The sequence below is a fragment of the Protopterus annectens genome, chromosome 4.part1 (genome assembly GCF_019279795.1).
Source record: "Protopterus annectens isolate FY-2018-M chromosome 4.part1, PAN1.0, whole genome shotgun sequence".
NCBI classification, from domain to species: Eukaryota; Metazoa; Chordata; order Ceratodontiformes; family Protopteridae; genus Protopterus; species Protopterus annectens.
In genome coordinates, this window is record NC_056734.1 from 843476769 (window position 1) to 843499213 (window position 22445).

The following is a 22445-nucleotide window of genomic DNA, read 5'->3' on the forward strand; positions in this document are numbered from 1 at the left end:
TCACTGTATGGTTAACAGACTGTAGTTTTCTGATACACCACAAGGTGGAGCACCTTTTCATTTGATATAAAAGAAACAAAAGTGAAAGGGAGGAGACTGAAACACAGGGTGAAAGGATAAGGGGCCTTGCATTAAAACTGGATTTTAATAGTGTCTGCGACAGGGAAGTGAGGTTGCAGATCATGTTTTCCCTCCACTGAAAACTTGGTCGATGGTGATCTGTGGAATCAGGAGAGAAGTCTGGAACCAGTAGTCCCATGCCCGCATCTGATCAGCAAGGGCAGGTATACAATTGGGGCTATTATAAAGAAGCCAGTTTCGATTACCAGACGGCTATTGGGTGATCTCTACACTTCTCATCAGTGGAACTGCAGTGCTTGACATCCAGAATATTATCGACAGAGTGGTGAAAGGCTTCGGCCGCCATTTTATACTTTCATAGGATTGTGCTATAGCTTTGACTGGGACTGTGGGCCTAGGCTTTTCCCTTTTTCCTTTTCTGAACTGAAACTGTTTAGCTTTATCTTGAAATAGTACTGGCTGTCATTTTGTGGCTCTCATGTTACTCACCCCTCAGTGTGGATTTCCCTTAAATGCTTTGTGGATTACAAATACCCGGGTTTCATATGAGCTCCAGTTTTGGGCCCCATCATGCTGGCATTAAAACTGTAAGTAGTCATTGGCCAGTGAATAGGGTATAAAAGAGTGTTCTCACAGTTTGGTCTGATTAAAACTGATCAAGGTTATAGCTGCTGTTAGTATTGTTGCATTATAGAATTTTACAGCTTAATGACATTGCATCTTTGCTCATATTTGAATGACAAGACCTCTCTTATTGAGTTCTGGGAGGTGTGATTTCACTGTATGTATACCTCATATTACCGTATTGCTAAATTTTGTGCTACTGCAATAATTTTTTTTGCTACTGTGCTGCTGCCTGTTAAGACTAGAGTTTCCACCTAGAATAAAATCTGTTATTATTTGCAACCTTGGCGTGTTGGGTGTAAATAGGGGTGTCACCAGAGTGAGGTAGGAAGGAACCCGCACACTAATCAGCTACACCTGCAGGTGGGCTACAGAGGCAAGGTGCAATAGCTGCTTGCCTGAACTCATCTTCAAGTCTGAGTGGCGGCCTGTATATTTGTTAGAAGATGCTTGAGTCCCTGGCTTTGAGATAGTGTTCTTCAACCACTTAGCACTTGAGCACTTTGTTGGAAAACCATACTTATGACTGCCTTATGTAATTCTTTTGTCTCCCCTAATTTCTAATTGTTCATTTACCAGCCATATCTTTATACTTTATAAGCATTTGTATGCTTTTCAAATCTTATTATTCAGAGTTTCATATATATATTCTATGGTTAAACTGTGCATATCTTCTTATTTTATTGCTACTATTATATTTTATTGTATTGCTTTATTTTTACTTTCACAGTTTCTTTACTGTTTCTTAACTAAATTCTTACCTTTGAAAAAAACTTTGACTCATTAATGTATATATCTAAGATATACAGAGAATGATTAAATAAAAAATGTAGAGACATTATTCATGAGGTATTTATATAAAATAGTCTACATATATGCCACACGTTTTATAAAATGTTTAAAATACTTGAAGTTAAATGACTCATCCCGTCTGGCTAAAATCACAAGCATAGTTTGAAAAGAACAAATTATGTTTGATCCCAGAGTGATAGGACATCAGGATGAAGCCTGAAAGTATTCTGCAGCACTTTTAAACATTCATTTTAATTATAAACAGATAACATTAAACCATAATAACAAATGTAAAATAAGTGTGTCATAGTTTGAAGATAACTTTTTTTTTTATTATTATTATGGCAAATGGGAAACAATGTCATCCTATGGCTTTCATACTAGTTTCAAGGATCAAGACAATAACTATTGTATTACATTTATATTAACTGCACAAGAATGACGTCTTTACTTTGCTAACAAAAATAAGACTTTTTTTTAAACAAAAGAAATACAATGGATTGTCCTAGGGACCAGTCTGTTGACCCTGTGCTTTCAGCAGTTTGGAGGCAAGAAAATTTTAACAATTTTCCAGGTTTGTCATACTGATTTTTCTAGTGGTTCTTTTATCATAAAATATACCAGAAAAATCAAAAATCTGTTAAATGGCTTAGTTTTTTCAGCAGCTTTGTATACATGTGTCACACATCTGTTAAAATGTACGCAGTGAATTTATTTTCTATCATTGTCATTAAATAGCATTTCAAGGAAATGTGCAAAAACAATCCTTAGACCTTAAACTTTTTATAATGATACAGTATTTCACTCTTTGCTTACCACGAGCTTCAGTAGTGTTTCACTTCCAAAAGTATTTTCATTGAGAAGTTGTAACTGCCTCTGGCAATATTTTCTCCTCAAGGCAGAAAGGCTTGTACCGTACTTTGTTTATCCTGGTTTGCTTCACTGCATCTTCATCTGGAAGTCATCTGTCTTCACACATTTCTGTCCAAGAGAATGTAGAGCAATTTAATGTTCCCAGTGGATGTATTCTGCTGATCCAAACAACTTAGAATGACTATGTCAGTTATGGTAGCAAGGAAAGGAATAAGCAATATCAGTGAAATATAGTGTAGCAGGAATATTCTCTGGAATGCAAACTCAATCATTTTTCATAATGTTTCTGCAGAACTATTAATCGGCGTTATGACATGCTTTACTCTTTAGTTTTGCTTTATGTTATTTTTATATCATATCAAATTAAAAATGAAATATATTTAGTTTGAAGCAGAGAGCTGACCCAGGCTTTTGTTAAAACTTTCCTTTTTTTCTAGATCAGGGAGGATTGTCCCACCACATTAGTGACCCTTAACAGAGACTGCTGTAGATGCCTTACACTAACTAGAATGTAATCTGTTTGGGAGTTATGGGAGCACTAGAACATGAAGATGAAACTGGCATCATCAGCCATAGTGTCTCGCCATCCATTATCCCCATACCTATGCCTATGCTATAAAATGTCTCAGCTCCACAGTCCCTGAATTGTATAGCCTTATAGGAGATCCTTAAGTGAAGTTGCAACCAATGCAACACTTCCAACTCAAGGAAAACATCAGCAGTTAGTAGGGTTCCTCCTCAACATGCCTGAGTTGCACAGTACAACAGTCATCCTGCCAGAACAGGGAAAATCCTGTTGCTGTTGCAGGTTCATAGCTTAAGTAATATTTCTTGAATGGAAAAATATTTTCAAACAGCTCATGGGTGGTCCTTCAGTAACAGTTAAACTTCCAGAATGACACATGTCATTCAATCTACAAGCAGATATTCCATTAGATAAATTAAACCTGAACCTTAGAGCCAGTGAGCTCCAAATGATCAGTTGTATAGCCAAAACTTTTAATTGGATTAAACTGTGACCAATGTTCAGGCATCCAGTCATGACTTTTCAAAAGTATGGTAATTAATTTAGTTTATCACTTGACTGAAGAAGTTACACGCTATACGCTTCATATATCATATGCAAAATATTGACTACTAGACATCAACCAATAGGAGAACAGAGAACAACTTTAATGAGTTTTTTGGAAGTAGTTAGAATATCTTAATTTGCCAGTTTATTCTTTCTGATGGCCTATGATTGGAAAATGAATTGTCCCAATTTTAATCTACATAAGTGAGTGTTCATTAAGAAAGTGATGCCTTATCTTATAAATGGACAGGCTAAGGGTGGATCTGATAGGTCACTAAGCAGTTGTTAGTGATCCCTGTGATGCCCGTGCACTGGCCCAGTAATCAAGGAGCCTCAATCCTCACCACTAGCACCAGTGAGGGGCATGCACATTGAGAAGGATAACAACTACACACACAGTAAAGTACAATTTCCCTTAGGAGCACACAGAGATCACAGTCAGTCCAGGGCTGGTTTCTCCCTTTCTCTCTAGATCCCCAAGTAAGACTCCCCACTGGCATAGCTATAGGATACAGGTCTCAGCCTAGTGGTCAAGCTAAAACCTCCAGCACCCTCTCTATCCAACCAGTGCTTCATGTCCCTGCCCAAGTAGTTGACACACACACACACTTTGAGATATGAGTTATATACAATCACACATACAATCCTGGGGAAGGCTGCCACAGGTTCTCCAGCTATGCCCCCTTTTCTGCCCAGGCTATAAGGTAGATAATGTAGAAATCATTGCCACCAACCACTAATATCAGCTACTATTAAGGCCCTTACCAAAGAGTGTCCAATTTTACTGTGCAATATTATTATTATCCAGCTAGTAAGTATGACAAACAACAAGGCTTATCGGAGTGGCTTGGACAGTATCACTATATACATGCAATGTACTCTAGAGCTTAAATTATCTCTACACAAACAGCTGCAGTTGAAAGGTTTAAAAAATCATTAAGAATAAATAATAAAAACACAAGACAAATCTCCTAAATTCAGCACAGTGCTAGTCAAAAGTTCAGACATCACAGGAAAATGCTTAAAATAATACTGTAGAATAGTCTGACATAAATATAGAAAACAACTAGTCTAATCTTACTATTTTCTATCTATTTCTAAGAGAAACAATCTTCTAAATAACTTACATACATACAGAGCAAAGGTAGAGTACTGGTGAGTAGATGTGTTCAGGTTCAGACAAAATCCAAAATGCTCTAATTCTCTCTGTCTGAGAATTGATAATACATCACTGCTGACTCATTTTAGATTGCACCATTCTTGACACTTCTCTGGTGTAATTTCCCAGGCTAACAGAAACTCAGAGTTTAACAGTTCTTTGATCTTGCACCTGGCCAGGAAGCCACAGCAATAAAATACATTATACATGTAAAATCTAGGAATTAACTCTGGTGTCAAAACAATAGAAAGAATTTTCTGGTCTAGACATTATGTCTCTGAGTTTGAGATCAAACAGTCATACAGTGCTTGACTTATCAGCTTTCTTCCAGCAGAGTGCACTGTGGTTACATTTTGAAGCTCAGTACAACATATAGTTTAATCCTAACATATAGTTCTATTTTACATTTGTAAAACACCTGTGGATTATATTAATATTTACAAATCACATAGAATTATTTACAAGATTCTATCTGGCTGGGCTGGTAGCCTGTCAGATTTTCACAATCCCTATTCGTTAATTGCTTTTAGTGACATTTTACGTATGGGATTTGTAGTGTTGGGCAAGGCCTTTTAAAGCTATGTTTTATGATTGGTTGTTTTACTGTGATAAAAGGATTTCAGTACCTGTTTCTGTAAATGGTCTGAAGAAGTGGTTCATGTAACTGTGAAAGTGCTAACCTTGTTTCATTTAAAAATAAATTTTATATTATTTTTTAAGTATTCTGTTATTGGAGTCTATATCTATGTTTTAGTGGTGTGTCTCAGTGTCCATACATTAATATTTTCATGGCTTCTTAAATATGTTATGGGTATATCATGTATGGGTAAGAAACATGGGTACATTAAGATGCGGTCTGAACAGAGAAACTGCCTCAGCCATTAGCTCCTGTCAGAGCCACCACATAGCAGCATATATTGGCTAAAAACAGTGTTGACAATCCTAAGCTCTTCACTACCTCAACAAGAGATGAAAATGTACTCAAAGTGGACGTGTATGTCATTACTCTGCATTACTGATTATTTTCACAACTTTGAACTCTCCAACCTCTTCTGAAAGACTATTAATAATCATACAACAACCCTAGTATGAAATAATGCTTTCTCGGTTGTTCTCTGAGCTGTTTTGTTTTGACAGACAGTCTCTAACTCAACTCTATGGATTGTACAAAAGTACTAAAGACTTATATGATGGTCTCCCACTACCTTTTTTCTTTCAACGTAATTCACATGAATCTTCTTTCCCCTGTCTTTATATGGTTTCACCCTATTGGAAGTGAGAAATTGATATAAGTGAGTTCCAACACTGTGAAAAATCAACTGTGATTTATGCAGAAAAATATTTAATTCTGAAACTTGCATTGCATTCCTGAAGCATTTTCAATGTCTCATGCACCTACAACACCCCTGTGACTTATGTATAAGAGATTGCTGTACCTTGGGGTAGGGGAACACTGAAATACCACAGCCTCAGACATAGTTCATGTCCTCATTTGTACTTGTAGTTCAGGTGTCCTGAGGGTCACAGATATGGCCCTCGTAGTTTCAAAAGGCATCCTTCTAGGTACAGAACATGCACCACTTCTGTTACCTTCCTCTGAACTGCCTCTACCCTAACTGTGCAATTGTAAAGGTGAGGCCTCCAGAGCTAAACTAAGGACCATAGATGGGGCCTTAACTCGCTTCTTATTTGCAGGAATACTTCTTGTTTTCTTGTAATGATAACTCTTCTTATGAGTTCCGGTATATTCCATCAGCTTTTCTTGTTGCTCTCTCACACTGCTTGCATCTTCTGCTTTACTTACTATCTGATATGATCACCTTTACGTATCTTTCTACCTTTGGTCTTGCTACTGTTTCTTTTGTAACATTTTAATGGTGTTGGCCCGCTGACTCTTTTCAGCCATGACTCAGGTCACACAGGCAGGATGAATGCATTTCTAACAGGCAATTTAGCATAGCCAATCAGACAACATGTTTTAGGAAGATACAAAGAAAAAATACTTAGAAAAAAACACTCTGATTGAGAGGGGCATGCGAATTGAGCAGGGATTTATAAGGTAGAGATCTTTGCTGATCCACAGTGCTGTCTTTCATGTTTTACAGTTCTGCAGTCCTTTTTCAGCTTTATACTTTCCAGATACATTGTTTGTATGTTCTACAGGGAATCAGAGTTGTTGTAGTTTGGAACACTTCTCCAATTTTGCCAAGTCCTAGTTTTTCTTACTGTCTACACCTTTGTATGTACTAGCTCTGTTTCATATCTTTGTGTTATCAGCAAAAAGGTACATATTTCCTTCTAGATCACAAGGTGTAACTAGGATGAATTTAACAAGGAGGCAGCCACAGTGAGTGCAAGATGATGTGGACACAATCGGGAGAAGCCAGTGGATCATTAGTGCAGTACCGGCATTCATTTCTGTACTGGCATTTCTGAATGATGTTAAGAAATTAATTTCAATACTGCATTTGCAGTCAGGACTGCAGGATTGAAGCTCTTCAGTGCTTTATATGGTGTATCAACTATACCATACCACTTGTAGTGTTTTGCTGCAGTTTTAGAAGCTAAAAGAGTAGCCCTGAAGGATGCCCCCCCCCCCTTTTTTTAGGGGCCAAACATGTCTCTGTATAGACCTATGGCTGAGACCTTTATGAAGATACTGGAATGGAGCAATCTATGTGGTGACATCCTAAGACATTACTGATTTACATGCTTACATCTGAATCAGTTCAGTTTACTATTGCTTCTTCCCCTTATTGTCTAGCTAGTGTTTTACTCAAGTACTTGCTCAATCCATCTGTCTGATTTGTTTAATAGCCTTTTATGTGGTATGTGGTACAATGTCGAGTCCTTTGCTGAAATCTGAGTATGCAGAAAGAAAGAAAGAAAGAAAGAGCCATTACAATTCAAATCCATTTCACTCTTTCATTAGTAGACTTACAAGTATTATAAACTGCAGACAGTAACATGGTTTGCTTAGAGAAGCATTGTCAGGATAATGAAGCCATTACAGACATTCCATTTAATTTAAACTAATAAATGTTCAATCCACATTGTTATGAACCAGTCAAATCGATTTTGTAATCAGGAGAGTTAATCTCATTTTATATCTTATATTAAGTCTTAGAAACACGATTTTAATTTAAAAAACAATATAAATCATACCCTCTTTCTTTAGCAATAAAAATCAATTCTCATGGTTCTAAGTATATTTTCTCACGTCTTTTAAAACTGATAAGATGCAATATGCTGATAATTATGTCTGCATAGTACAGTTTGCATGGTCTAATATTAACCTCTAATTTAGTAATAACCCACTTCTGGGTGTGGATAATGCTGGATTTACCCACGGTTAATGTGGTTTGGTTACGAGAGCGAAGCCCGAGTGACCAAACCAAGCCAACCATGGGTAAATCCAGCATTACCCACACCCAGCCATGGGTTATTGCTATTATATAGTGGTATTAGTTTTGTGTTATGTTGTGCTTGTGTTGTTGTTAATTAGGTTTTTATGAGTTTTATTTTGTATTCTACCTCTTTTTCTGAGATAAAGAAGTCTTTACTTCATGATTATTGTTTATTTTATTTTTCTTTTAATTTAAATGCAAGTTGTTATTGAGATAATTATATAAGTAGTTGTTAAAGCTTTCGGTATATCTTGATGTTGTAGTTTCTTCTGTGTTTCTATACTGCCTCTGACTTGATTGCTGTCTATGTTCACATGAAGCTTTAAAAAATATATTTACTTATATAATTATCTCCTTATATCACTTCAAAAATTAATAACAACTTATATTTAAATTAAAAAAAATAAAATAAACAATAAACATGAAGCAATAGTCTAGGACTATTTTGTCTCAGAAAAAGTAATCACTAACTGTGTTTTCTATAGTGTTGGTTGATGTTTTTAAATGCAGGGAAGTAGTTCCTATTCCTCTATTTGTAATTGTTTTTTTTTTTTTTTTTCACTTTTGCATATGCCGTTGGGGTGTCACTTATACAGTGATAATCATTTGGAGCCAAAGTTTACATCGCTGGGTCACTGTTTCTGCTCTAGTAGTTTATCCACACTGCAAACTCGCACACAGTGAGTCCTTTTAGGTTTTTATTAATCATTCATTTTGTGTCATGTAGAGGCAAGGTTTACATCACCGTGTGGTTATTAATGTCAATGTTGTTCATTCATAGTTCAGACTTGCACGCAGAGTAACTCTTTACAGTTCTTTGTAAAGAAATTGATTACTGTTACTATATTTCCCTCTTACAAAAAAGCAGTTACAGCTGGAGTTTCCACACTTTTGATATTTTGAACATGTGTGGTTGCAGATGTAATTGAGAGAAATAAGAAAAGCTTGTAGTGTGTGTGAAGCATGGGAGCAAAGCGTACTTCAAATGTTAGAGAGACGATCACCCAGCAGTGTAAAATCTTGGCTCGAGATGACTGTTACTGCTGAAGTGATACCCCGACCCCATGTGCAAAATGGGAAAAGGAGTTGAGGACAGATGGATCTTTTGTATCTGGTGATACAAAATAGCTGCTCCACGATATGATAGCAGCTGGACTCATTATTGTTAGTTTATGCTGGATTTATAACGTGTACGCTCGTTGGATTGACCAATCAGTGTGCACATTTTTCGTGTTTAGCAATGTTCCATTGAAAATATATATTTTGTGATTCTAAGGTCAGGCCTTTAGTGCAAAAGGCAGCATAAACTTGAGAGGCCAAGTATACAACACCCTTGGTGAAACATGAAATTAAATGGTAAAAATAAGGCGTATTAGAGCGGACAGGTGATCCTATGTGGTGACCCCTAACCGGGAAAAGCCAAAAGAAGAAGAAGAAGAGGCATAATGACAGCTGAAAATGTTTTGCATTATGTTATACATATTTGCAACTTATGCAATTTCCCCAACCAAAACTTCTTCTTTTTCATCTCTGTGGGCATTTAAAGAAGTTCTAACCAAAAAAATCACAACAAATACTGCAGTCTCCTGTGTCTCTGATGAAAATTATTTAAATACAAGTCCCAGAAAAAACAGCTTGCCACCAGCAAGCCATTTCTCACTCTCACTCTCTCTATAGGTACATTAAAAGAAAGATTCACAAAACAAATCTTGAGAGGAGTGCTCTTGGAATGGCTGGAATGGCTGGACAAAGTGGAAGGATATGGGCCTAGGGGTTATCATCTGGACTTGACATTCAGGCTAGGAAGAGGCCAAAAAATATGCTTGGGGTGATAAATTGCATACAACGACAAACTGTTTGACATGATAGGGTTGTAATATAAGTCACTGTTTAGTATATTATCAATCTAATCTTTTGCAAAGATAGAAATAAGTGACATTTAATCATAACACACTTTTGTACTGTAAACAGTTAAGAAAGTGTTTCTGGGTAAAGTCTAAATGGGCCTCATCTGTAGCTTCCTTCTGAGGTCATACCCAGGTCAACCATTCAAAGAACTCAGATTTGCCCTAAATGATCTCCCTGTTGCTAATGTGTCCATACTAGGTTCTAGGTTTCTAAAACGGTTTCCTTCTCCATTGATTATGTGATTTTCTTTTTACTGTGATAAAAGTGAAAACTAGATGTTTTTAGCCTTTGCCTGGTCCCCACCTTTGGAAGGAGAATGACAGCTAAGCTGTTCCTGACTTTAAAAACCTTACCATCAAAATATGATTTATAATAAAATGGAGAGAAATATTAACAGTTATTTGCTCAGTTCTCAGAGAATTCTGAGATAAATTCCATCAGGCACCATCATACGTTTCGGTTTAGTTTTAGCATGTTTAGGACTTTTTCTCTGTGAAATGATTGAGATAAACTATTTTCCTGGGTGCTTCTACAAATGGATACTATAACTTTCTTCTCTCTTTCTGAATACTGTGAAAGTGTGAAGTGATATCCATTGAATAGCCCTACTTTTCACTCTTCTTTGATACTTAGTGAGGTAGCCATTTAATTAAGCTTCAGTATCCCTACGTTTGTCTGTTTTTGCTGCCTTACTTAGCTTTAAAATGAATAATGTCCCTTCTTGACTGAACTGATTATATTCTCCTTAGTTACGTATTTGCTTTTTGACTGCCTGTTTTATTTCCTTTTTCTTTAATGCATATTTTTATTTAACTTTTTCTTTCTGTTTTTCATGTTTCCAGTATGCTGTATGCTTTCCTCTAAAATGATTACTTCAGCTTCTTTGAGAATGACGGTATGTTTGGTTATGTTTAGAAAGACAGACAGCACAGAAGCTGCTCAGAACATGGTTAATAAAACAAGCTGAATCAGCTTAGCAAGTGGGTGTGCAAAGCCCACCATATCTCCCATATTCAGTATTTTATCCATTACACACATGCACTTACACCTTAATTAGTATTACAAACTTGAAGTTCATGCCACAAATGCACAGTGCGGTTGTATTTATTAAAGTTATTCTCAAGGTTTAAAATAACATTAAATGCCTTTCTTCAAAAGTAGTTATTAGGATAACACTAGTAAACATTTTTTCGTTTTGTAGCCACTGCAGCTTGGAGTATTTTTTTACCTCTGAGGTACTATGACATTGGAGCTATGGGGGCATAACCCCCTATGTGAGGAGCATTTTCAGAAGGACTTGATTCCTTCAAAGAGAAAGACATTGTGTATTCTAATTCCATAGGAAGTACTTGTGTTTTTAAAATATTGCAGTTTTGGTTGTGGTACTACCACTGGAGCTTGGTATTTCATTTTTCATTTAACTATATCATATTTACAAGGACAGAAAGAGAAAGTATTTTGTCTTTGATGGCTATAATTCAACTTTTTATATGACTGTCTTTGACTCTGGTATTATAGAGAAGGCACTGTGGATGGTCTTATTTCCTGGAATATTTTTGTATTAGTCTATGTGTCTCAAAGTGTTATTTCATCTTCTTTATTTTAGAAATAATGTGTGACTGGGTGTGGATAATATGTGAGATATGCACATTTTGGCCGGTACGTGATTAAGTGTTATGCCCTTTAGCTGCTTGTAGGGTGCTTCTGACATCAAAATCTGCAATTTTTATGCATATTATATTAATAAGCTGTTAGAAGACATAGAGAGGACATGCTACTAATGTACATGTTGTTAAAATGCTTCTCGATTTATAAATGCAATAACCAGTTATCAGATGGGCCACTATTCTGTTCTTTGACTTGCTCTCTTTGTCTCTCTCTTTCTTTCCCGCTTATGCACCATGTGGTAAATCAGACAATGAGCACATTTGTTTCTGTACCAGTTATGGGTTTTACAGGCTCAGGTTGCTACCCTAAGGTCCAACCCTCCTTGGAGGGTGCCTTTGACGTACTGGGTTTACTTATTATTTTTCTAACAGTGTAGGTGGGTTGACCACCTTCATCCATGACTGGAGTGGAGCAGTTCGCTAGTGAAGAATTTTTTTTTGTTTTACATATTAAATTCTCCTGTAGTGGCACAGAGGAAGTCAATTAAAGTAAATATTTCCTCTGGGGAACATTTAATTTAAAATGAGCATGCTGACTGGTCTGTCCAGTTAGTATGCATATTTTCGAACGCTAGTATCCTTTTGATATTATTTCAATCTTCAGATGAGACATTAAACTGAGGTCCCATCTGCTCAAGTTGGTGGTAGCTCAGATGAATGTAAAAGATACAATGGAACTTAAAGTGTAGGGGTGTTTTATTAACATTTGCATTCATTTTAAATCATATAAAAACTTTCAATCAATTATTTACACACTCATTTTTTTACAATTATACTTAAAATTTCAGTTCTATTTCTTTCATTCTTTTTTCTTTTATATTTACCCTGCCCCACCTTTTCTTCCACAACCATCTTCTTATTTCAGCTGATACATCGCCCTCTTCAATTTTCTTGTTATATAACAAATTCTCACATCTGTTTTTCACAGCATCCACATTGTCACAAACAGTACTTTATCCCATTTATCAGTATTACATTTCTTTACCTTTTATTTACTTTATCATACTTCCCATATAATCTCATATTCATATTTATACATTTAAATCCTTCCCATCTATACTCATGTTTAAACTTTTCACAAAAGTCTTTATTCTTTTTACAGGCTAATAAACATTTTTTTTGTTACTTCTTCTGACTACAGTTAACCCATTTTATCTTCCAGGACCTCATATTTCATATTCTCTTTCATTTAGGCCTGGTTCTATATCCTTTGGTACTCTCATACTAATATTTGATACATTGTCCTTTTCTGTCTCCCATTGATACTATCTTCCCTATTTTTGTGTTAATACTTCCATCTTTTTGCTGTTAGCTTTTAACACTGCCACTGCTAATGCTGTTTCCTAATTTATTAAGAGATTTTACTTACCTTTTTCTGATCCTGACTGATTGTTTTCATGCAAGGATCAGTTTGATCCCTCTCCATTTCATCTTGCTACACTCAGCTTTGCTTCATTCTTCACCATACCTCTATTACCACCCACCCCTGACATCACTTCCTTTATATTAGGCCTACCCTTCCTTATCTAAATTCCAGCCAATCACAGGATTCCTCACTCCTTCGAACCTGCAGCAACATAATTATCTCACTAAGAACCACTGACAGGCTCTTACTCTTCCCAACCACAGAAATTTACATCTGCCTCATCTGCTGTTCATATTATTACATTCACCCAATTTTTTATTTACATCTGCCTCATCTGCTGTTCATATTATTACATTCACCCAATTTTTTATTACTAGTGTCCTTATTTATATTGTGCTGTTTAAAATTATATTGGCACTTCTCCATTTCTTTTCTTATTTGTTTTCTTAGTGTCACATAATTAGAATTAACTAATTACATGATTTTTCCACTTATTTCTCCTTGTTTACTCCACTTCTGCGTCCCTTCACTTCATACCACACCTCACTTTTTTCCTCTACACTGTAACCACTAAATTTCAAATGTTTCTCCAAGCATCATTTCTCTTTCTGCTGCTGCTAACATCCTATCTAAACAACCATTATAGTGCATTCACTTCTGTACACCTCTCCTACTGCAGTTTACTCAGCACACTATCTAATCAGGAGAAGCTATGCCAATATATATCCCTGCCTTTTTAATTTTTCATCTTACCTTTATTTTTAAGCACAAAATACTTCAGTACCACCACTCAACTCAAAAAAAAAAATGCATACAGGTCTCCTCTAAATCAACTGACTACCTCTCAAAATCCCACAGTGTAGTGATATCTACCCAAAAGAACCACAACTTTAAAATTGTGACTTAACTACCCCCTTTTAGCCAGCACCTCACTCTATACCGCTTCCCATCTGTACTGTCCTATCATTAAATCACCACCTATTCACACTAATAAAACTAGCACATCAAACGCCTCAACCCAGCATTCTTCCACTGGTCTTCCAAAAAAATTAAATATTACTCCTATGCTCCATAGCATTTGTAACAAAATTATGGAACTACATGCCTGGATATAACCCTTATATTCTTGCCACCACATAAACCTGGGTTAAGCCTAACATTAAACATTCTGAAGCAATATCTCCAGTCTACAATACTATCAGAGCTTATAGGCTCCACAAGAAAGCAGGGGGTAGCCTTAATTTATATAAGTTTGTACAATCTCTCTCCCTATTCACACAACATCCAAAATTCCAAAATGCTGAAATACAAGTATTAGTGCTAATGCTTAACAATAAAAAACAGCTATGCATTGTTATGGTCTATATCCTACCTGGAAATAATATAGAAACTTTACAAGAAATCCTCTCCTGGAAAACTAATAGTATACCTTATGAAAAATTCATATTAGGAGATATAAAAACCCATATGGTTTCCCACAACTTATCAAAACACACACTAGATTTAATAATACCAATAGTAAAGGTACAGTTCTAGACTGGATTCTGGCCTCGGGAACCAATCCAAAATCTATTAGTGACCACCTTATACCCATAGAAATACCACCTACCAGCCTAACACTCACCAACTTAAAACATCTTAAAACCTTTCTAAATTCAATAAAAACTATTTTGCCTATAGATTGCAAGCCTTTAATTCATCTGCCCTAGGAACTATTCCACTTGACAAGGCAGTCAATAATTTTATAGATTCAATGTTTCACAGGTAAGTACTATGATAGCTGACCTGGTAATCCATTTTAAGCCTGCCTATTTTCCCTTTTTGTGATCAAAATAACCTACCCAGTTTGGTTATAGATTGGCCTTACCCGTCCCATCGTCAATAATTATATATTACCACTAATGGGAAAAACTGATATCATACCATAGATAATTTGAGAGGACCCATACACGGGATAAAGCATTTAGGAGTTGCCTCTGTCCATTAGCACTAAAGGGGGTAGTCCTGGAGTAAATTTTCTGTTTTCCATCCATAGATCTAAGTTGTGCTTGAATATTAACAGGGATGAACTTTGTTCTATGTGGGTGGGGAGTTTTTTCCATAGCAGTGGTATCCTCTGTGAGTTATAGCGGTCCCTCCAAGCCATTTTGTTGATGTTGCAGAAGAGGTTTAGATCCCTAGACTGAGTTTTTCTAGTGCCATTTGATTGCTCATACACAGTAAATCCATCAGTAATGGGTCAGAGGATGCCTTGTATGCCTGACACAGATCACCTCTTAACAGTCTGTAGGATACTGAATTTAATGATAGAGCTTTGAGTCAGTCCATGTAAGACATGCTGTTTAGGCCTTGTATCCTTTTAGCAAAGTATCTTTGTGGGCATTCCAGTTGTTGCATGTATCTGGACAGATACATACCAAGTGCAACATTATATTCAATGACTGGCCTACTGAGGGCTGAGTAAAGGGGGACAAGATCCTTAGATCTAGACACAATTCCTTTGTTTATAAGCTGTGCAGTATAAAGGAACTTTCTTAGAACTACTGACACATATTGGTCAAAAGTTAGGTCTACATAAGTTCCAAAATCCCAAACAAATGGGTCAGGTCTTAGGGGTGTATTGTCAATGTGGTAGTTCCTTGGGGTACATGACTTTCCAAAGGATACAATAATGCATTTTTTGGCATTTAGTTTTAGTCCATGATTTTGGCACCAGTTATTTATTTTGGACAAACCTTCCTGCAGGATGGCTAAGTCATGTGGGGATTCAGTGACTGTTCCCAGCTTGCAGTCATCTACAAACTTAGTCAGCCAGAGCCCTCTGATATTGGCCTTTACTTCAGAAAATTAGACACCAAACAGAGGGGTTTGAGCACGAACCCTGTGGATTCCACTGGTGACTGGTGCCTTCCCCTCTTTTGATTAACTGTGTCCTATCTGTGAGCCAATTGGCAATCCAGCAGGTAACATATGGGTTTATTCCCAGTTTATTTAGCTTTTCTACTATGCCTAAGTGGGGAACTGTGTCTAAAGCTTTGCCAGGTTTTAATACCTTATTCTTAACTATTATAAACAGCCATATCCCACGCCACACAAAAAAAGAGTGAAAATTAACCCTCCACCATGGCTCACTACAAAAAAAAAAAAAAAAAAACACAATGTCTAACAGAGACAAAGCTGGGAAAGAATGGTTTAAACTTAAAACTCCCTTTAACCTGCAACTTTATAAAGAATTGTGCAATCTGAGTAAAAAACAAGTTAACCTAGATCAAATAATAATAATAATAATAATAATAATAATAATAATAATAGCCATCTAGAACTTCAACAGACAGAAACCCCCCAAAAATTCTTTATACCAATATGCAACCTATTATATCCAGGTTCAGACAAGGAACCCAACCTTTTCCATAATAGCTCTCTAGTAGAAATTGCTACCCTTTTCAATACCTACTTCACAGAAGCATTGACTCCCTAAATAAAAACTCTTCACCCCCCCCCCCAGCATCCTTACATGAGTCTAATTCACTCTGTATAAATATTGATAGCAATTTCCACTAAGGATCTGTCTCCACATCAGTGATACTGGACAGGTTGCAGCATTTTCCACCAACAAACAATGCTGCAGCCACTACTACGTTGCCCTTAAGGCTCTGAATTGGTTTAAGCTGTCTCACCACGTAGATTACATAGAGCTTATCTCCATACAAAGCTGATGACGGCCCTACTTTTACTCCTCTTCTCCATTCCAACCCCCCTGATTGACTACTTCAATCTAATCAGCATCTTCTCAACATATATAAACCTGACAAATCCTCTGGCCAAAGCCTCTACTCATACTATGTCACTAAAAAATAGAATTCTATCCCTATGCAAAATAGATCTACTTCTAACCTCTTTATTTTCAAACAAGTGCTATAAGACTACCTAAACAGGACTTGTCTCTGCTCCTGCTATACCTCAGGCTGAACTAGTCTCTACCTCCATCCACTTCCACCATTCTTTGACTGTGTTTGCAGAAAAGGAATTAGTAAAATCCATTTCTTAGATAAATGACCTATATATTTTGCCTAAGCTATATTATCTAGTTATCTCTGTTCCAAAAAGTGCATAATGTACTTTCTATAAACTGCAAGTTGTGAATGCTTTAACTATCGACAAGGTTCTTTTTTGACTTGTTATACCTGCCCAAATGTTTGCACTATATATGTATAGGTTCACACTTTATGAAGTTGAATTCTTACTCAGGTAATATGTTGTTCTTCTGTATTAGGTTTTGTAATAACTGTATTTAACTGTAATCATATTATGTCAATGTGGAACCTTTTTCCACGGGCCTCAGTTTAAACTTGGATATGATCCCAGTTGGACTTTCTCAGGAAATAAATGTCGAATAAAAGAAATGATAACTTGTCAAATCCTCCACTTCATAAAAATTTTTAAACTTTTTTTGTCTTTCTTTTATTCTTTGAATTCTCTCCATGGGTACACCATTTTTTAAAACCAAAATATACCATCTTTTCTTTTCCCATCAACCTTATTCACTTTTAACTTTCATATTTTAATTTTATTGCCACATTCATTTTCTTCCATCCTGCCCCCTTTTTCTTTCCTTTACCATGTTTTTTTTCTTCCCACATACTTGTATATTTTAAAATACTATCTTAACTATAATTTCTTTCTGCCTTTCTTTTACCTTTCTCAATACCCAAAATACATGCATAGATGGTAAATACACCACTGTATTTTTTTTTTATTCAAACCACCTTTTTTATTTTAAATTCTTCTTCTTCTCTCTGGGTTTAGCCTTGAGCCCCAAATGAAGCTAAAAATATTTCTAACAACTCTTTTTCTGTTTGAGTGGGAATCATATATATCCCCCTAAATTAAGTATTTTCCTAATACATAAGTATTCAACATATGTTTTTTTTCCGAAATGATAAATAAAAACATTTCCACTAAGCTAAGATTTTTATTTGTTCTAGTATCTTTCTCTGACTTATTACACATTCATACTCCCTAAATATCACTCCCAAAAGTGTTATTTCCTTTCCTGTGGAATATATTCCATTTATTTTTTTATCTCAACAAATGCACTACACTTCATTTTGTTTAACTGCAGAGTAGCTCTTTAACATTTTTCACTTCTTATTGCAACTTCATTTATTGATCCCTTGTTTTTGTTATTAGAACTAAATTATCTGCATGTGTTACACACTTTTCCTTCCATCTCATATCTTGCCTCCTTCATTTTGTGCATGCTTGTCTGTACTACTACATTCGTTACTAATACAAATAAGTACATGCACATTAGTTTTACTCCTCCCTTAGTAATTATTTTCCCCAGTCATCCATTTGTCATAACTTGCACTCATAGATTCATAGGTGTTTACTAGGCTAATGACCACAATGGCCTTTTTAAGCCAAGCCATGCATCCCAAACCTCTGACAAGTTCTGATACCTTTGATAAGTGTAAGCATGAGTTTGGGAGATAAACCATTTACAGGTTACCTGTGTCCATCAGAGACATAGGTGCCAAACCAGGGGTAAATTTCTAGTTTCCCATCTAATTGTCTAAGTTGCATGTGAATTGGGTTACAGAGGAACTCTGCTTCACATGGATGGGGAGCCTGTTCCATAGATGGAGTAGTCTCTGGGATACATACCTGTCTATCCAGCAGGTCCTATTTATACCACAAGTAAGGTTTTAGTCTTTAGAATGGGTAATACTGGTGCTGTTTGTTTTGTGATATGCAGGAGGTCCATCAGAGTGGGATCTGACAATGCCCTGTATGCCAAGCATAGATCTCCCCTCAAAAGCCTGTAGGAAACAGAATACAGGGATAGGGCCTTCTGGCAATCTGCATAGGACATTTTACTTATGCCCAGTATTCTTTTAATGAGGAACCTCTGCAGACGTTCCAATTGTTGGATATGCCTGGTTAGGTACATACCAAAAGGGGCATTGTACTCAATGATTGGTCTGATGAATGCCGAATACAGTAGAGCAATGACTTCCTTGGACTTAGATGCCATACCTTTGTTTATAAGTTGCGCAAGATAGAATGATTTCCTCACCACTGTAGATGCTAGATTACTATCTATGTGTGTCCCTAAGTCCCTGACTACTGGGTCAGCTGTAAGGGGTGTGTTGTCAATATGATAGTTATCAGAGATGGATGACTTTCCAAATGATACTATTATGCATTCATTGGCATTTAGTTTTAGTCCATGGTTCTGACACCAGTTGTTTGTCTGTGTCAGCCCCTCCTGGAGAATATTTTTCTCCTATGCAATATGCCTCAAAAAACTGTTACATTGCTTCATGGCTCACTTTATCAAAGGTTTTAGCTACGTCACATGTATCAGTTTTACATCTTTATTTTCTTTCAGTACCTTCTCTACTACTCCATTCACTATAATTAACATTTTTCAAATTTCTTCCTTTATACCATAGATCCATTCCCCTACTACCTCATCCAATACTTTCTCCATCCTTTTTCTAACATTTTCATAAGTATTTTATAGTCAGTACCCCCTAGTATTATAGGTGTCAGTTTTTTGAATCTTGTCTTTCATCCCTTTTCCTTATAGATTTTATCACTCCACCATATATGTCTTCTCCTGTTATACCTTCCTTCATCCATTCTTTTAATATTTTTTTAAATCTTTCCTTTTTTTCTTCTTTGTTACATCTGGTATGTAGTAAGCAAAGTACATCCATTTTTATTTTTTCCCACCGTTCCACCATCACCAAACCTCTTATATTGCTACCAGTATTAATATATTCACATTTAATACTAACATTTGTATATCAACCTTTTCTTCTTGTTAAGTGTTTTAATTCCAAATCTTGTTTTTCTTTTCCTTCTCCTAGGTCCCCACTAACTGATTTTTCACTATTTTGTTCTTGTTTTTATCCTGTCTCCATTTCTTCCTCTTCACTTTCTAAAACTGCAAATCTGTTCTGTTCCTGAATATTAATAACCTCACTTTAACTATTATTCCTCTCTAACCACCTCTTCATGTCTGTCCTTTCTTTAGTAACCCTTTCTCCCATACCACCTCCTCTTTTAAGATCTGCTGTAGTAACATTCCAACTCTTTTCTTTTTTCTGAGCGTTCCTCTTCATTTACTCTTTCCTTTTCTAATATGGGAAAGTCAAACCAGAATTGTCCAAATTCTTTACATTTTATACAAAAAGGCTTTCAGTTTTTTGCTGTATGTCCCCTCTTCCCACATTGGCCACATGTTCATTTGTTATAGTCTTGTACTAAATGATTTTGATACCCACAGAAATAACATGCTTTTGCTTGGCCCCAGAACCTAACATATCCTCTCTTACAATTCACAATTCTGTATTTGAAATTTGTTGAAATTTTCTGTCCTTAGCATATGTTATTACCCACACTTCCCAACGCAAGTCCAAACACGTCTTTCATCACATATATATTTTTTCTTAACTTTGTACACTTTACTACATAGTGAAAGGGGAAAAACAGTTTTAACTTATAGTCATCCTTATTTGAAGTCCTAAATTGCATGTTTATTTTCTTTTTTTAGTTGCAGTCTCAAATTCTGAAATAAATAATCTTTCCATGGAACTACTGTATTTTTTTCTGTCTCAGTTATACATTTTTCCAGCAAGTTAAAGCTTTCAAATGCCACTTCACAAAAATTATTTTCAGCTCTCAAATGAATTAATGCTCTTATGACTTTAATGTTAAACCCTAGTAGGAAAATAGAACAATTCATAATATTATATACTTGTTTGCACTGCTATCGCTTTTACTTTTTATTCTTACCACTGGTCATCTTCTCTGTAGCTGCTGAGAAATTGGAATTGTTTGTCTCCTCTCATTTCCTTCTTCCATTCGTCATGCCTTGCTGCATCTGTACACCTTATTCTTTCTTATAACAAGAACACCTGTTGCTGTGATGAACCCTGAAAACTAGCTATTCCACCAGCTGAGAATGCCTCCCTCATTTTCCCTTCACCAGTTATTGCTTGTGTTTCCAATTTCCCAGTTTCTTCCTCCTGCAATACACTCTTCACCATATCACTCTATTGTGCTTCCTCTCCTTCCTTTGGTTCTGCTTGGTTCATCAAATCTATCAACGCTAGTGTCTCCAGTCCCCATTTTTCAACTCTATAACAGTTATTTCATCTTTTTCTCCTTCCTTCAGTAACTTTTTTCCTGCTCCTCTCTCAACCTTTGTTCCCTTTCCACTATCTTGGAATTCCCAGAATTATAGTAGCAGCCGTCCTGCACCACCCTTTAGCTCTAGAGATTACTTCAAGTCCTCTCTTCCAAACAGTAGGGATATTCCCTGGTGTCATGGCCAAATTTCCCCATGTCAGTATGACTACCACCTCAGTTCTCCCCTGAATAGACGCCATTGGTGTTGTAGGTATAAACCAGTGACCAAAGTGTGAGTAAATAAATGCATGTTATTGTATAATTTGCTGTATTCCTAACTGTATGAACATGACATTTCTGATAGTATGTTAGTGTGTTCTTGTTATCTTTGTTTGCATTATCTGTTATCATTTTATAAGCTTGCAGGTTTAGTGCATTGCTGTGCAAACATTTTATATATATTATATATTACATATTAAGTGCAGCATATTACTTATTATATATATCATTTGATTGCTGTGCAGCTTGTACTCATTTATACAAACTAAAATTGCTCTTCAGATGGATGGGCATCAGTGTCAGCTGTGTGTAGTTAACACACACACGCACACATGCACACACGCACAGAGACACACACACACAGACACATGAATATACACACACACACAAACACACACACACACACACACACACACACACACACACACACACACACACACACACACACACACACACACACACACACACACACACACACATGCACACAAACAGAGAGGGACAAATACACACAAACACACACACACACACGCACGCACACACAAACATACATACACATACACACAGGCACAGAGGCGTGCACACACACACACACACACACACACACACACACACACACACACACACACAGAGGGACAAATACATCCACACACACACACACACACACACACACACACACACACACACACACACACACACACACACATGCACACAAACAGAGAGGGACAAATACACACAAACACACACACACACACGCACGCACACAAACATACATACACATACACACAGGCACAGAGGCGTGCACACGCACACACACACACAGACACACACACACACACACACACACACACACACACACACACACACATACACACACACACAAAACCCCTAGCTTTTGTCCTCATGGAACTTTAAAACAACACCGAACAGCACTGCCAGCCATTAAGATGTTGTTGAGAAATAAATTTTGAACCATAATCTAAACACTAGCTAGTTTAATATCCTTGGCTAGCCTTTGAGTTCTTAGTTTGAAAAATTGCTACTCTGAGATGGGATATAGAACCAGTGGAGAATTATA

General features: G+C 36.4%; 1 protein-coding gene across 2 annotated transcripts in view; it reads right to left on the reverse strand.

Moving 5' to 3' along the window:
- Positions 1-22445, reverse strand: part of AGTR1 (angiotensin II receptor type 1) — a 293869-nt gene that overhangs the window by 214987 nt on the left and 56437 nt on the right. The window contains exon 2 of one of the 2 annotated variants that reach the window (XM_044070625.1): positions 2314-2478. The exons of the other annotated variant lie outside the window; for it this stretch is intronic. The gene's annotated coding sequence lies outside the window, so the exon portion shown is untranslated. The remainder of the gene's footprint in view (positions 1-2313; positions 2479-22445) is intronic. 2 annotated transcript variants of the gene reach the window in all.